The 15,890-nt window shown below is 38.6% G+C and overlaps 1 long non-coding RNA gene across 2 annotated transcripts in view; it reads left to right on the forward strand.

Moving 5' to 3' along the window:
* The window catches only part of LOC150061564 (uncharacterized), a 46,602-nt gene extending 35,170 nt beyond the window's left edge, over positions 1 to 11,432 (forward strand). The window contains exons 1-4 of one of the 2 annotated variants that reach the window (XR_016535833.1): positions 5,595 to 5,735; positions 6,387 to 6,513; positions 7,838 to 7,874; positions 10,940 to 11,432. This is a non-coding gene — a long non-coding RNA (uncharacterized LOC150061564). Of the gene's footprint in view, positions 1 to 5,594; positions 5,736 to 6,386; positions 6,514 to 7,837; positions 7,875 to 10,939 lie in introns of those variants that run through there. The other variant, XR_016535832.1, reaches the window with a different exon arrangement.
* The last annotated feature ends 4,458 nt before the right edge of the window (positions 11,433 to 15,890 follow it).

Below are 15,890 nucleotides of genomic sequence, written 5' to 3' on the forward strand. Positions count from 1 at the left end.
ATAGAGTTGCGGTTTTAAAAGATGGACAAGTCTTCTACCTGCAAATTTGTAAAAGAAGAGAGAATTTTCAAAAAAAATCCAACAAAGAACCAATATGATATCTAAATGTTTTTGAAGGCATAAAGAGATCCAGATGACTACAGACAGTATGTTTAATTCCCATTCCTGAAAAAGGAAATACATAGTGTTAGGAATATTGTCACTATGTTGGTTTTTCATTGAGTGACTATTCTTCAACCACTGTTTAGGCCAAGCATACTGAAATGGGCTGAACTCAGACTATGAGGATTTGGTTAGGATATATTCACTGGTAGAAATATTGGAACAATAAAGGACATTGTGCAACCTCTTTCACTAAAGGTCTCCAAAATAGGATAGATTTTCATGTCTGGTTTAAATTTGGTGTTTCCCAAGGGTGAAGGAAAGCCTAAGTATTTTATTTTATACCTCATATATGTTCTCAGGACCTTTTTAAAAGTCTATACCCTCACTTCAAATGATGAAAACCATTATACGGTGTCATCAGTGATTTGTAAAGTATTTTTTAATGTTCAGTACATTTTGCTTTACAAGAAAATATACATTTATTTTTTTAAGAAAATATACATTTCTTGGGGCCGGGAGTTTGGCCTAGTGGTTAAAGTGCTTGCCTAGCATGCACGAAGACCCGGTTCAATTCCTCGGTACCACATACATAGAAAAAAGCCAGAAGTGGTGCTGAGGCTCAAGTGGTAGAGCTCTAGCCTTGAGAAAGTCCAAGGACAGTGCTCAGGCCCTGAGCTCAAGCCCAGGACTGGCAAAAAAAAAATATATATATATATACATTTCTTTCCTTTAAGATTTCTAACACATCTATATGGTAGAGAAAAAAAAAAACAGCTTATATAGCCACACTCTCCATTCATCCCCACATCTCCTTTTCTACACTGTGTTTTCAGTGACATGTATACATAACAAGTTCAAAGAAGTAGTCATAGGAACCTTTGCTGGTAGATTTTTAGCAAATCAAATCTATGGTATTGATGTGCAATGTATAATAATTATAGGTGGGGAAAAGAGGCACCGGGCCCAGGGTTATTGGCAGCTGTACTGTCTGGTTAGAAAAGGAAGCAAGTTACACAGTTTGGACATTCAGTTCTGAGATGCTATTCCTGAGTCAACAGGATTTTAATTATGTATGTGGCCTAGAAGAGACATTTACGCAAGAAGAACATATTGTTGTCAAATGTGTTTGTGATTCGCTCATGTTTCCGAATTGGATAAAATCCAAAAGTAATATCTGAAGGTACATAACTAAACTAAAGAACGTTGGATAGCAATATCTCTCCTACTAGAAGGAAAATAGCTGGGATTCCTGGGTCCCCATTTCAACTCACTAGCCCAATATATTCCTTTTTCTCTTATAGTTATCTTTTTGTGATCTGTATTTTTCAAACAATATTCATATACTTTAAACTATGCTGTTTAGGCAGAAATGAGAGATAATGTAATTGAAACTTCACTATGAATAATACCTTCACTGTAACTTCACCATGCTCGACTTGGGACACTTGTAATTCTTGTACTTGGAAAGCAAAAGCAGGAGTCATGAGTTACAGGCCAGCTGGCACAGTTAAAACCCTACCTCAAAAACCAAACCAAACCCAACAAACAGCCTTTCACTCGTAAACATTATTTTCTCATTTAAAGATAGAGTTGTTTATAAGTTTTGGAAAAGTTAAAAATTCACTTAATCTTATTTCCAGTTGAACTGAGATGCTTGATGAGGCACGGAAAGTCTATTCTGAGTTACAGGGGATAATTTAATCTCTGAAGGATGGCCTAGAGGGAATTAAGAGACCTATGAAAGTTAAAAAACTTTTCTAAGAGTAAATTGCCTGTGATTGCTTAATTATTTCTTCATTGATTGATTCATTGGATCATTCATTCAATATTTAGGAAACATTCTAAAGTGATAAAACTATAATTCTCCTAATTTTAACTTCATACCCCTCCAGGTATGTTGTATTGTATAGTGACATTTTCCACTTTTAATAGCATAGTTATTAAACATTATGCTGGTCACTTTTCCATCAGTATGACAAAATACCCAAGAAAATCAGATGATAAGAAGGAAGATTTATTTTGGCTCACAGTTTCAGAATTCAGTCCAGGTTCACTTGGCCCATTTGCTTTGGGGCTATGGTATGTGATAGAGGAATGGTTGCTGTGATGCAGAGAGAAAGAGGGAAAAGTGGGGAGTGGCAAGGAATTAAGATCTCAATATTGCCTTCAAGGAAACATCTCCAAGATCTCCTTTCTTCAGGCCCTACCTCTGAAAGGTTCAGTTCTCTTCCAACATCTCCACAGGCTGACAATAAAGTCAAGGTCTAAACAATAATATGCCCTTAGCCAGACATTGTCTTCCCTTCCCTTCCCTTCCCTTCCCTTCCCTTCCCTTTCCTTCCCTTCCCTTCCCTTCCCTTCCCTTCCCTTCCCTTCCCTTGCCTTGCCTTCCCTTGCCTTCCCTTGCCTTCTCTTGCCTTCCCTTCCCTTCCCTCCCCTTCGCTCCCCTTCACTCTCCTCCCCTCCTTTACCTTCCTTCTTTCTCCTTCCTTTTTTCCTTCTAGGTTTTCTGTGCCAGTACCAGAACTTGAGCTCAAGACTTTGTGCTTACACTCAGCTTTCTTACCCATGACTGATGCTGTGCCACTTGAGATAATGACTTTTTATATATTGTCTTATTTAACACAAATAGCAAGTAATCTTAAGAATGAAATTTTATTAGCAAGCTCGCTAAGTCTAGCCTAGCTATCTTGTTCACAGTTATATCCCTAGTGAGTCAACCTAGGCTAAGATATAGTCCTTAATTTTATTCTAGACTGCTTCCTAGGATTATTAATTCTACTTATTTAAAAAATATTTACAAATCTTTTATGTCCAAATTCTCAAAGCCGTTTCTATTCTACATTAAAAGGTAATTTTTGCCTTTTTCTGGTTTTGTCTCCTAAGAATGTATTGGTAATTTTTCATTGTTATTTTTTGTTTACTTGCTTGCTTGCTTGCTTGCTTTTGAGACAAGACTCACTAGTTAGCCAAGGCTGGCCTAACAGATAACCCTCTGCTACAGCCTACCAAGTGCTGGGATTGTAGATATGCCCCATCAAGCCAGGTTTATAGTTATTATATTCTTTATAGTGGTTTGTGTCCTTTCTTTAAAGAAACAGTAGGGTCAGAAGTTTGGCCTAGTGGTAGAGTGCTTGCCTAGGATGCACCAAGACCCAGGTTCGATTCCTCAGTACCACATATATATGGAGGGAAAAAAGTTGGAAATGGTGCTGTGGCTCAAGTGGTAGAGTCTAACTTTGAGAAAGCCCAAGGACACTGCTCAGTCTCTGAGTTCAAGCCCCAGGACTGTCAAAAAAAGAAAAAGAAAATAAAAGCAAACAATGACTACTTGAATCTTCAGTTACTTTGCATTTTACAACACTTTCTTAATGTTATTTCGATTCTCTTTCAATGACAATATAAAGAGACTTTTGTCCTTAATGGCTATATAGAAAAAGAATGTGATCTTTAGTGCTCTGGGTAACTAAAAATACTAAAACCTTCCAAAGTGGTGCTCTGGTGAAGGGAAGAAAAGTGCAGAATGTACCTAAGTGTATATAGCATTGGTTTTCTCTAGCTTAGTCAGAAATTACAAAACAGAATTTTCAGCAACCCTAGAAAGGACAACTATGATTTTATGAGTATGAGAACCCGAATCATGTTTCTTTAATGCCAGTTATACCTTCCAAAAACATTTTCTTTTAAGATGAGCCAGATCTGCCAAACCAACATATCATCTTGGAGCAATTAAAGGTTTTCAGGGTTTTTCCCTGTGGAATCTTATTTCCAGTTGACAGATTTTGAAGGTTCCTCAAGGATAACCAATTGTAGATGCTGTATATTTTTTAGTAAATTATCACTTTGTTGGAACCTGGGGGCTCAGAGTTGACTTTGTTCTGTGTTTATATCAAGTATCTGGGGATAGATTTACAAAAAAACAGATCTCCTTGTGTTCAGCCTCCATTAAATGCTGTATTACTGTGTGGTCATGGGGGCAAGTTTCTTTAACTTTAAATGCCTTGAACTTTGCTTCTGTACAATGAGAATACTGAAAGTATCCACCTCATAGTTTGAATCTGAAATAAGATAAACTGTGTAAAGCATGTAATAGCTCATTAAAAACACTCCTTAAAATGTTAGCTTTTATTCAATAGTGAAGGTGTTGCCATTGTTAAACTCAACTTTTTACTGAACCTCCATAGAATTTGCTATTCACACTGTAAGTCATAGCTTCATAATACTAAAGATTTCTAGGTTTTCACTATGTTTAATTATTCATTTTTGTCTGTATGGACATGAAAAGAAAAACATACTACTTAATGGTCTTACATAATTTTTACTTTACTTTAAAGATCCGTTTATAGACTGGGACTGTGGCTTTGTGATAGAGTGCTTGCCTAGCACACATGAAGCTCTGGGTTCAATTCCTCAGTACCAAATACACAGAGAAAGCTGGAAGTGGTGCTGTGGTTGAAGGGGTAGAGCATCAGCCTTGAGCAAAAAAAGCTCAGGGACAATGCCCAGGCTCTGAGTTCAAGGCCCAAGACTGGCAAAAAAGGAAGAAAAACATGTTTACAAACATATTATACTGGTATAATTGCATTTGGGAAATAGGGGTAGCAATAATATTGATGTCAGTTTATTCTGAGTTAAATTAGTTAAAATTCAGTGCCTGGTTCATTGTTAGCACTATGTGTTGGCACTTATTTATCAAGTAGACAGATTATAAGCATTTAATCCTAATGATGTCTTCATTGTCAGTAATGGATCTTGAATACTGAGACTTGAACTCCTAATTTTTATGCTCAAGGCTGGCACTTTACAACTTGAGCCATTCCTCTGTTTCCCCTCGTCTATTGACTTTGAATCACAAACTTATCTTTTAAAACTGCATACAAAATGTAGAAAAACAAAAAACTAGACATGCTGGGTATGGTGGCTCACACCTATAATCCTAGCTACTCAGGAGGCTGAGATCTGAGGATTGTGGTTCAAAGCCAGCCCAGATACTAAAAAGTCCATGAGACTCTTATCTCCAATTAGCCATCAGAAAACTCGAAGCAGAATTGTGGCTCAAGCGGTAGAGTGGTAGCCTTGATCTACAGAGCTCAAGGATAATGACCAGGCCCAGAGTTCAACTCCCATGACAGACCAAAACCAAAAAGAAATCCTAAGCTCATTATAAGACATGTGCTATAACATGAGATATATGGAAATGTAAGGAATAACTGCATGAAAAGTGTATGGCACCTACTAATGTACATATTACAATATGTAGAATATGTATTATGAGCCTACAAATCCCCACTAACAGTTCATTCAAACATATCAACATTGGTGGATGGCATTGCGGGACATGAAATCTGTAGAATGCAGATACACTCGCCTTGTGGAATCTTGACCCCTGTTTTATGCCCATTATTAGGGAACAGTGAGAAGAGGTGGAGTGGGCTTCTGACAGGATGGCATGGATTCAGGCTTAGATAGCTGTGATTGAGATACTTGATCACCGGGCAGAAGTAGAATCATTGTGATAATGGCTATACCTACAAATGACATCTCTTTAGTCAGATAGATTTGGAATATCCTGGCTTAAATGTGCTAAAGTGACCTTTTAAATCACAGAGCTATTTTTATTCTTTGATATGGTAATGTGATATTTTGGTCCACATTTTGAAACTCTAGGGAAAGGGCCTTGTTTATATTTTCCCTTTACTTTTTTCTCCATAAAATACTTTGTGGGGCTAGAATGCCTCATACCACACTTTAAAAAGAACTGACCCAGTCAGTCTGTGTCCTTCATGTCTACTTTAGCGCTTAAATCTCTCCTGAGGCTGCCAATGCCTGATTTACCATTCAGACTTCTTATCATCAGCAGGATTTGGTCTTGGCTTGTGTTAAGTGAGGACTGGCAATTTAAAACTGCAATGTGTTGAACTATATGAATCTGCTATTTGACCTACTAAAATGACAATTTGATAAGGTTTAAACTAATACTTAGGACAATAACTGGCATTTGAATTTACCTGGTTAAGATATTTCTTCCTAATACCCAAAGAACAACAGTGTGTAACACTGAATTTCTCCTGGATATGCCTTCACTGATCAAAAATTTATGGAAGAATTTTATATGTCTCAGACAATGTTCTACAGAACAGTTTATTTGTAAAATTATTTTACCCCCTCACTTGAATAATGGATATTTGCCACAAAGATTTGGAAAAAGATAAGGAAAAAAATATGTCTTTTTTCCTTTCAGATCCTGATGTCCCCAGATTCGCTGTTTTTGAATTTTCCAGATGTCTGAGTCAGAAGTTTCTGCCTGTTCTAAGAACCTCTTTGACTCTGGTTGGAGTCCTCCTGGATGCATCACATACTGGGACTGGTCCCCAAAAAGCTGATTTATGACTGGAGCCACTAGTCCAAGTAAGTAATTAATTTGCTATGGGTTTGTCATTTATTCATTCCCTCAATACATATGTGCTGGCACTCAGAAAATGTGCCTCATCCACTGGGTTAGAACAGGGGATGCCTCTGTGAATAGAATAGCCACCAGCAAGGGAGGCATCAGGCATTCACACCAAGTGTGGTAGACAAGTCAAGAAATGACTTACTATATTTCTTTCCTATGGCATCAACAGCATTTAGAATGATAGATATCATTGGAGTCCACCTGGCTAAGAAGTCCAACGTAAGTGAATAAAGCCAACTGCAAAGGAGAGAGAAGGACATATTGGGAGTCATGTAATCAGAACTCCTCACTTTGAAGAGAAGTTTCTAGTGCTTCCTGCCACTGAGGAAGAATGCAGTCCATTTGAGAAGACGCTCAAAGGGATCTTATCAGTCTACTTGGCTTGCTACCCATCAAATCCATTTCGCCATATTTAGAATTTTAAAATCTGTATCTCAGCAAGTAGCATCAAGAAATTTGGGTAGGGTCCAGAAACAAGGACATACTAAATCCACTAGCACAACGATGTTCATTGCAGCACTAATTACCATAGCAAAGATATGGAACCAACCCAGATGCCCCTCAGTTGATGAGTGGATCAAGAAGATGTGCTATTTGTACACAATGGAATTCTATGTTGTTGTCAGAAAGAACGACACTGCCCCATTTGTAAGGAAATGGAAAGACTTAGAAAAAATTCTATTAAGTGAAGTAAGCCAGACTCAAAGGAACATAGGCTCAATGGTTTCCCTCATTGTCATAATCAATAGAAACCTTGGGCTCTCCTAGCAGAGATTTACAATAGAACAAAACATAGATACATAAGGCCATATAGTATGTCTCTAAATGAAAGGACCTCCAGGGTATAGAAACAAAAGCCATATAATGAGTGATTGTTGTCCTTAATGTACTATGTTATCTCTCATCTCTTTTGCTGTCCCTTTGTTATCTCATATTGTTACACCTAGTTATCTGATATATTGGATCAGATAGGGAAGGGGGAAAACAAGATGAGGGGTAGGGGTGGGGGGAGGGAAATGGGGACCAAGACATGAGAAAGGGTATCAATGTATGTGAAGTAATGCACCCTCTATCTGGTGAATATAATGTAACCCTTCTATTAATTACAATAAAGATATATGAAAAAAAGAATGTCAGGAAAATGGGGAAAAAAGAAATTCGGGTAGGAACTAATTTTAACTCAAGTTGGAGTACAGAAATTTGAACTTAATGAAGCAAATGCACAAGTGATATTCACCACCTATTTTATTTTTTAAAAAATAATTTATTGTTTTGTAGAGGTGATATACAGAGAGGCTACAGCTGCATGCATCAGGTAATGAGTGCAGTTCTTTTTTGAACTATGTCTCCCCTTCCCTCACTCTTTCCTACTTTCCCCCTCCCATCCCTACCCACAAGATGCACAAGTAGTTCACTTTACATGTAGTGTCCAATGTCACCACCTATTTTAAATAGTCTTCCCAGTGTCTTGAGCCTGCTGGGTTCTGAGTAGCCCATCCCTGGTCATGACTGAAGGAGCGCTAATTATGGGATCATTGCTCCAGTTAAAGAATGGCTCTTCATCTTCACAAGTGGTCAGCACAAAGTTTCTCTAAATTTTATTGAACATCTATCTTTAAAAAGTAACAGTTTTATAGCAAGTTTTACGGACCCACCAAGTGCCTAGAGCTTCGTTCTGCATGTTCTATGCTGCATGTGGCTTCTTATAAAATTCGAAAGTAAGAGCATTCAAAAGCCTAGACTCGGATTGTGTATTCCATTCAACTCATGACCTTTTCTCTTAAAAAAATTAAGAATAGGATTTGGAATCCCTACAGAAAGGGGATAACATTGTTTTTATATTTGAAAGGTTGTAAATAGATTGCATGACTATTCTCTTCTTTACAAAGTTGTCATTCTTCACAATATGATAAAATAATGAAAGTTATCATAATGTAAGTCAGAGCATTTATTCATTTATTTAAGTATGTAGCTATATTAATGCACTATAATCATTCTTTAATGAGATTATGAAGTTACTTAGATAATCAGGTAGAATGATGTTTTTCATTTTCTGAGTCACATTCCATCAATGGGTAGAAAATCTAATAAAATGAGTCATAATCATGATCAGTATTTCATAAACAGGAAGCAATAGTTAGAAATTTTCAAAAATGCATCACTCTTAAGGGTAGATTTTACAAAATTTTGTTTGTTTTATATGCACATATATATTTATGTTTGCATTTCTACATATATATCTGCAAATAGTATGAAAGCATACATTTGATTATACTATACTGTAGAATACAGGCAATTTGAGACAGCTTAAAATGAAGAGCAGTCAAAAGAAAACTCAAAAGTAAACGACCACATTTCACAGTGTGATTTAAAGTGCTACATTCTGTCCTTGAAATAATATCTTCAACAGGCTCTTTTTGATTCTAATAAATAAAAGAGACACTGGACAAAATACAGACATATTTATGTATGTTAACATACACACCTGCCTATAAATAGAATTTTTAAAGATTTTTTTTTGCCAGTCCTGGGGCTTGAACTCAAGGCCTGAGCACTGTCCCTGGATTTTTTCTCAAGGCTAGAACCCTACCATTTGAGCCACAGCATCACTTCTGGCCTTTTCTATGGATGTGGTACAGAGGAATCTAACTGGGGTCTTTGTGCTTGCTGGCCAAGTACTCTACCTCTAGGCCAAACTTCCGGTCATGGAATTTTTATGGTTTTAAAATATATTTAAAACCTAAAAAACACAATTAGAAACAGTGCTTCCCAATTCCATAACTAACATTTGTGAAGGCTGTAAATTATACTACAAGTGTGTTGATATTTTAAATGCTCACACGTTCACATACTCTAAAGACCAGTGTGGAAAAAATACTTGCTTTTTAAAACTTTGTACCTTACTTTTCACCTACACTCTCCTATGCCTGGGATAATAGACAGTCTGTGCAATGCAAGAGGTTTCCTGGAAGAAATTCTGAACTGCATTAGATGCTTAAAAAGAAACAGACCCATCCTTCATCTTAATGATTTCTTCCTTGGTCTCTCCCTGAAGTGAAGCAGTCTTGCTTAACATTGTAACATGGCTTTGGACCATATAGGCTTCCTGGAAACTCTCAGGACTAAAAACATTCCAGACATTCCTGAACACAACGTTCCTCAAAAGGTTGGTTTCTTGGGCTCCTGCAAGAACACTGCCTGCATGGTTCACAGAGACTGCCACACAAACCTTCCATTATCACACAGCCAAGGGTGGCCACCTCTCCCCTCCTCTAAAAGGCTGGCTGTACTCAACCAGGGACATCCAACTCACTTTTAGATGGTAGCTGAGGACACCGAGATCCACAGTCAAAAGAATCTGTCAGTGAAGCTGAGTTTCCAGCAGCACAGAGAAGCTACACATAGATTGTGTGTCTTGGTGTGATACATATTTTCTTTGGAAAAAGGTATATAAATGAAGTTTCCTTTAGCAAAGTCTTGCTCTCTTCCTAAATGTAAAAGTCTCAAAAATCACTTATAGTGCACTCAATAAAAAAAAAATAGAAATTCTACACCGTAGTCTGTATTAACTGTTTTACTTATGAAAACAATTACAGGACACACCATTTTCCCATCTTTCTTAATATTTCCCATTCTGCCTCTAGTCTTCCTCCCTCCTCCCCTTAACTCTTTCCTCTCTTGCTTTGCAAACACTTCAACTGAAATTCTCGCCTTCTTTTTTTAAACTAGGGAGAATGGATATCAAACATTCCAGGGCTAAAGTTTTTTGAGAAAGAGAAGACAAACCCCCACAAAGCTTTTTTATTTTCCTCAAATGACTAGATGCTTCCCTTATTCTGATGGGCTATTCCCAGACAACCTCAGAGCCTAGAATTCTCTCCACCTCTTCTTCCCAACTCAGCCCTCCTGCTTGATACCTACAATTTCTTTATCCTTATGGCCAAACTCGGCATTTTGCTCAGGAACACCGTACTTCAGTGCAAAATCTTACAATTCCCATCCCATGAAATAGGAGTACTTGGTCAAGTGTTGCAGGTGGCAACAGCACCCTGGGTCAGGAAGCTGTGACCACCAGTGTAGTTGGTCATCAGGTCTATTCTTTTTTGGTGACCTAGTAAACACTAAGGGAATTACAGGTGCTCTATATTCAGCGCTGTCAATGAAGTGTGACTCAGAATGACTCATGCTCGTATCACACTCCTAATGTACAGTGTGGGAGCTAGAAGGACTGTTGTGAGGTCCAGCAACCAGCATTTTCTCCTCTTGGTTTCTCCTTCCATGAGCAGTGGCACCTTGAGGTATTGCTGAGAGTCAGAGGGTACCACTTCCTCCCCCAATCCAGACAGCACACTTAGTTTTTCTTGTTCCTTCTTTTTCTAGATACATTTAACCAGATGGCCTTTGGATTGTGGGATCTGTGATCATATTTTTTTCAAGCCTCTTTGGAAACAGCATTTTACCTCGCCGTATCCTGTACGATCTTGTCGCTATAAATAACCCTCATGGATTATTGGGAGCAGGAAATGAAGCTGAGATAGCAAGTTCACACTGACTTCCTGAAGAGTCACTATGGAGTGTTTACAGAATCCCACAGATGACTAAAATTAGTTCATTCTGTACAGCATTATCTGCTGCTGACTCAAGATGGTGATACAAGCAGTGTTAAGCTGTGAGCTCACTGGGCAGCTCATTCCCTAAAATTACTCTCTGGCAGGAACGACCCCCAGCTCCCATCAGTGGATGCAAGATGGAGTATAAATAGCAACTTGTTCTGCCATCATTCAGAGGCTATGTGTCTTGCTTGTTTCCTTTTCATTTTTACTTTTTTAGATGTGAGAGAATTCTGACCAACTTATTGTCTCTCGGTGCTTCAGTGTGTAAGAGTGTGTGTGTGTGTATGTGTGTGTGTACCATGCTTTTGATGGTATGACACAATAATTAGAAAGCAGAGGTTAAGATCTGGTGAAGATCATCCAGCAACTCACTGACATTTAAAACAATTTCAGTCCCACAATCCTCAAAGGTTTTTAAACAAACCAAGCCTTCGATGTTCTCTGTAACATGGAGAACATGGCCTATGCACTGACCCAAGTTCCATCCATGGTCAACTTAGAAATATGTTCAGATAATTGGAGCCAAAGAAGGGAAAGCATTGCAAATATCTTTGTTGTAGAAGCGGTTCTCTGTTGTGATTTTTTTCTAAAGGGCAAAGATGTCAGAACTAAGCGGTATCCACCCTCTATGCAAAGTTATTGTTTTTATTGCTTCATTCACACAGTGAATTCAAGAGTGAAGTCAGACAAGTGAACTATTTTACTAAATTGGCTAATCCCTTTTGGGACCCACCCATTCCCTGTCTTGTTCTCTCTTAGTAGCTACTTTTGTATTGCTTTTCATATCTACTACTGATTTTCTATAGCTCTCATTTCAAGACATAAATGTATTCTTTCTAGCACACCAGGCTCATTTTAGTTCTCAATAAATCTGTTTCTCCATAGGTGTCCATTTGCAGCCACTGCTAGCATTGCCATCTGTTTAGTCCATTCTCTGTCTTATTAAGTCCTGGGATGATTTCCTCAGTGACAGAAATGCTATGCATCACTGATTTTCTATTTTCGAAGCCCTGGAATTTTTCTTGTTGGGACACTGCGTACTTCATTTCTAATTAAGCTTTCCTTGTTACTCATATTTGGCTTTGCTTTATCAATAAATTACACAACCAATAATTGAGAACAGGACCCAAGCATGTGCTATGAGCATGCTTCTCAGTGATGCATGGAACAGGAAGGGGCATCCGGGGAGAAGGGGAATTGGAAAGGCAGGATGACTTTCCAGCCCAACAATCAATGGGAAGTCAGGTTTTGTTCATTTTGAAGCAATGTCTGGATTCAGGTTGATAGTAGTTCTGTTTCATAGTTAGTTGAACAGCTTCAGTAGGAACAATCCCATTTTATCAGATATTCCCTTTAAAATAGGCTTCGTCTCCTATATCTTTAGAAAACACTACAGGACCTGTTGGACAATGTAATGAAAGTCCAGCAAAATGCACCAAAATTGAAGTTTTTTCAGTTCTAGTTCCTTGATCATCCCAGCTAGGATATGTGATTTCTAATCCACACAGACAGCATCCTGAAATAATCCATAGGAGGTACTTCCAGAGTCTTGTTGGAATAAGACTGTTTTCAGTAAGTTCTTAGTATTGAAACCTGCCACTTTGTCATATGGGTCATCTCCTGCCTGTGTCTCTATGACTAGACTATAAGCTTTGGCAGAATCAGAGGGGTCATTTTATCCTCTGTAGTGATATGCACTTGTTTAAAGTGTCACGAATGAAAAATGGATCATTAGTCCTTCTCGGGTACCTTTATATCCTCATGCCTGACAATAGGAGACACATGCAGAAATCGACCAAGAAATCCATTGAGTTTGGCCTTTGTATTTAGAGGTTTAACTTTCCTATATCCATGATAAAGGCATTAGATAATAACAGCCACTACATTATGCTTCAACTCAGTTCCTATAAATGATGTGCTTCTTATTTAAGTAACTGTCCAGCTAGCTTCACAGACATTTTCCACAGGAAGAGTAAAATCATCACTATTAATACTTACTGGGCATTCACTTTGTACTGGGCTTTATTCAGGCATTTTTACATATACTGACTTATTTCATTTTCACTGTAATCTGTTCTCAAAATGAGGTTAAATCTCAAAAAAAGCTCTTGACAAATAATGTATTTTAGTCAGAGCAAGGCTGGAGTTGCTGCTACACATAAAAGCTTAAATATTTCTATGCACTATACCTGGTGTGTGTGTGTGTGTGTGTGTGTGTGTGTGTGTGTGTGTGTGTGTAGCTTGGGGCTTGAACTCAGGGCCCAGGTATTGTCCCTTAGCTTTTTCAATCAGGCTAATGTTTTACCACCTTAGCCACACCTCCACTTCCAGCTTTGTGACGGTTAATTGGAAGTAGGAGTCACGTGGACTCCTCTATCTGAACTGCCTTTGATTTTTTTTGTCAGTCCTGGGGCTTGAACTCAGGCCCTGAGCACTGTCCTTGGGCTTTCTCAAGGCTAGAGCTCTACCACTTGGGCCACAACACCACTTCTGGCTTTTTCTATGTATGCAGTACCGAGGAATCCTTTGAATGGTGAGCTTCAGTCTCACCTCCTGAGTAGGTAGGATTACAGGTGTGAGCCACTGACATCTGACTACAGCTAGCTTTTTTCTGTTAAGGTCCAAGCCTTAACAGAAAGTACATAACCAAGAACAGCAGGTGACACATGTTTTCTTCTCTGTCCTTATATATCAGAGAGAGAGAGTATTCACTGCTATCCAAACCCAAACCATATGAGAGAAAAAAGAGAAAGCTTTGATGAGGAAAAAGAAAAGCCTAACAAATTTGTGGCTGAAAAAATGTTTCAAGCAACATTTTTTTCTGCACCATGGGCTTGTTGTGTAAATTATGAGTAAAGCAACTATGTGATAAAGAAAGACACAGTGGTAATTACTTGTTCTCAAATATTTGGTTAGCCATGCCTCTTTGTCCCATGTATACTAGTTTAGCACAGAATTAAATTCTGCCCTTTAGGCAGGATTAGCGTTTGGAGTTTCTTGTTTCTGTTGTTTAAATGTTCTTATCCCAATATTTGTACTTTTCCATTTAGGATAAGTGCAGAATGTGTGTGGGGAAAATATAAATAGCATGGAATTTTTAATGATTCAGTGCATCATCCTTATTGGTTTGTGGTTGAATTTTATGGATTCTGTTTTTTTTTTAAATTATAATTAGTTATAGAAACAGAAAAAAAATCTGCTGGTCCATCTCTCTTCTAATCAACCTAGTATCTTTTCTTTGTCAATAACTAAGATTTTTAATTTTTTTTGCCAGACTTGGAGCTTGAGCTTAGGGCCTTGGGCACTGTCCCTGAGCATTTTTTGCTCAAGGCTAGCACTCTACCACTTGAGCCACAGCACCATTTCTGGCTTTTTCTGTTTATGTGGTACTGAGAACTAGAACCCAGGGCTTCATGCATGCTAGGCAAGCACTCTACCACTAAGCCACATTCCCAGCCCCCAAATTTTTAACTTTATAAGGGAAAATAACTTCTTTTCCACTTTTACTTCCAAAATTCAGACACTTCATAAGACATTTACATGAAATTCTTAAGGAGAAATATTTTCTCTACAGCATGTATAGAAGGAATGGGGAAATTTTTATTAGTCTGATTACCTGAGGGATCTTTTTATTCTAGACGAGCAGTATACATCATCAAATTAACCAGAATTCTAAATCAATGCATTACTAACCTATAAATTCATCTGTTAATATTTGCTGTGGACCCAGAATGTACCAAAAACTGCTACTTGGTGAAGCTGTAGAAAGATCTAAGACTGGGCCAGGTACCACGGCTCAAGTCTGTAATCCTAGCAACTTGGGAGATACACATTAAAGAATTATGATTGGTCAGTGACAAGCCCAATCATAAAAGTTCAAGATACCCCATCTCAAACAGATTGCTGAGTGATATGGTGCATGCCTATCTCCCTGGACACAGAAACACAGGTAAGTTAGATCATCACAGTCCAGTCAGGACAAGGCATACAGGGAGACCCTATCTTATAAATAACCAGTGCAAAAAGGAGCAGGAGGTGTTGCTCATATGATAAAGGACACCTGCCTACTAAGTGGAGGCCCAGAATTCAACCTCTAGTACCACCAGACAAACAAAACGAAAGAAAACTAGCACTCTGTCCTCAAGAAGCTCAAGGGAGTGCAGACAGCTGGAGAAATAATTCTTCCATGGATGCCTATACACAGCACAGCAAGAAGAACATGAGCTGGAGACGTGGGCTGGTCAGGAATGTAGATTCCAGGAGGAAAGTGAGCTGCTCTCAGCTGGAAGAAGCAGACTATGTCCTGCGGTGGCAGGCACTGGGACCCAGCAATGGCCACAAACATTTAAGGCATGTAAATGAGAAAGACTGTTGGATACACACTTGGAGCCTTCATTTTCAAACACATGCCCAGTGAATCAACTCCCAGACACATCCGTGTGAGGTGATCCCATGGTGAGACCTGAGGGAAGGTTTGAAGCCGTGGTAGGAGCCATAATAAGAGCCTGTTCACTATGGCAGCCCAATGGCAGGGGCCCTGTTGGCAAGGTTTCTCCGTGTTCCAGAAAAACAAGATGAAGCTAGATCGAGGTCAGCACAGGGAGGAATCAGAATGGGGGCAGGCGCGAAGAGGTAGAGGGAATGGGACCAGGCCACTGGTTCCCTTGTACTGGAAAGCACATTATCTCAGCAAGTTCTCAGGGTCTGTGATCCCCTGC

The sequence above is a fragment of the Megascapheus bottae genome, chromosome 6 (assembly GCF_031878675.1).
Source record: "Megascapheus bottae isolate mThoBot1 chromosome 6, mThoBot2.hap1, whole genome shotgun sequence".
NCBI lineage: Eukaryota > Metazoa > Chordata > Mammalia > Rodentia > Geomyidae > Megascapheus > Megascapheus bottae.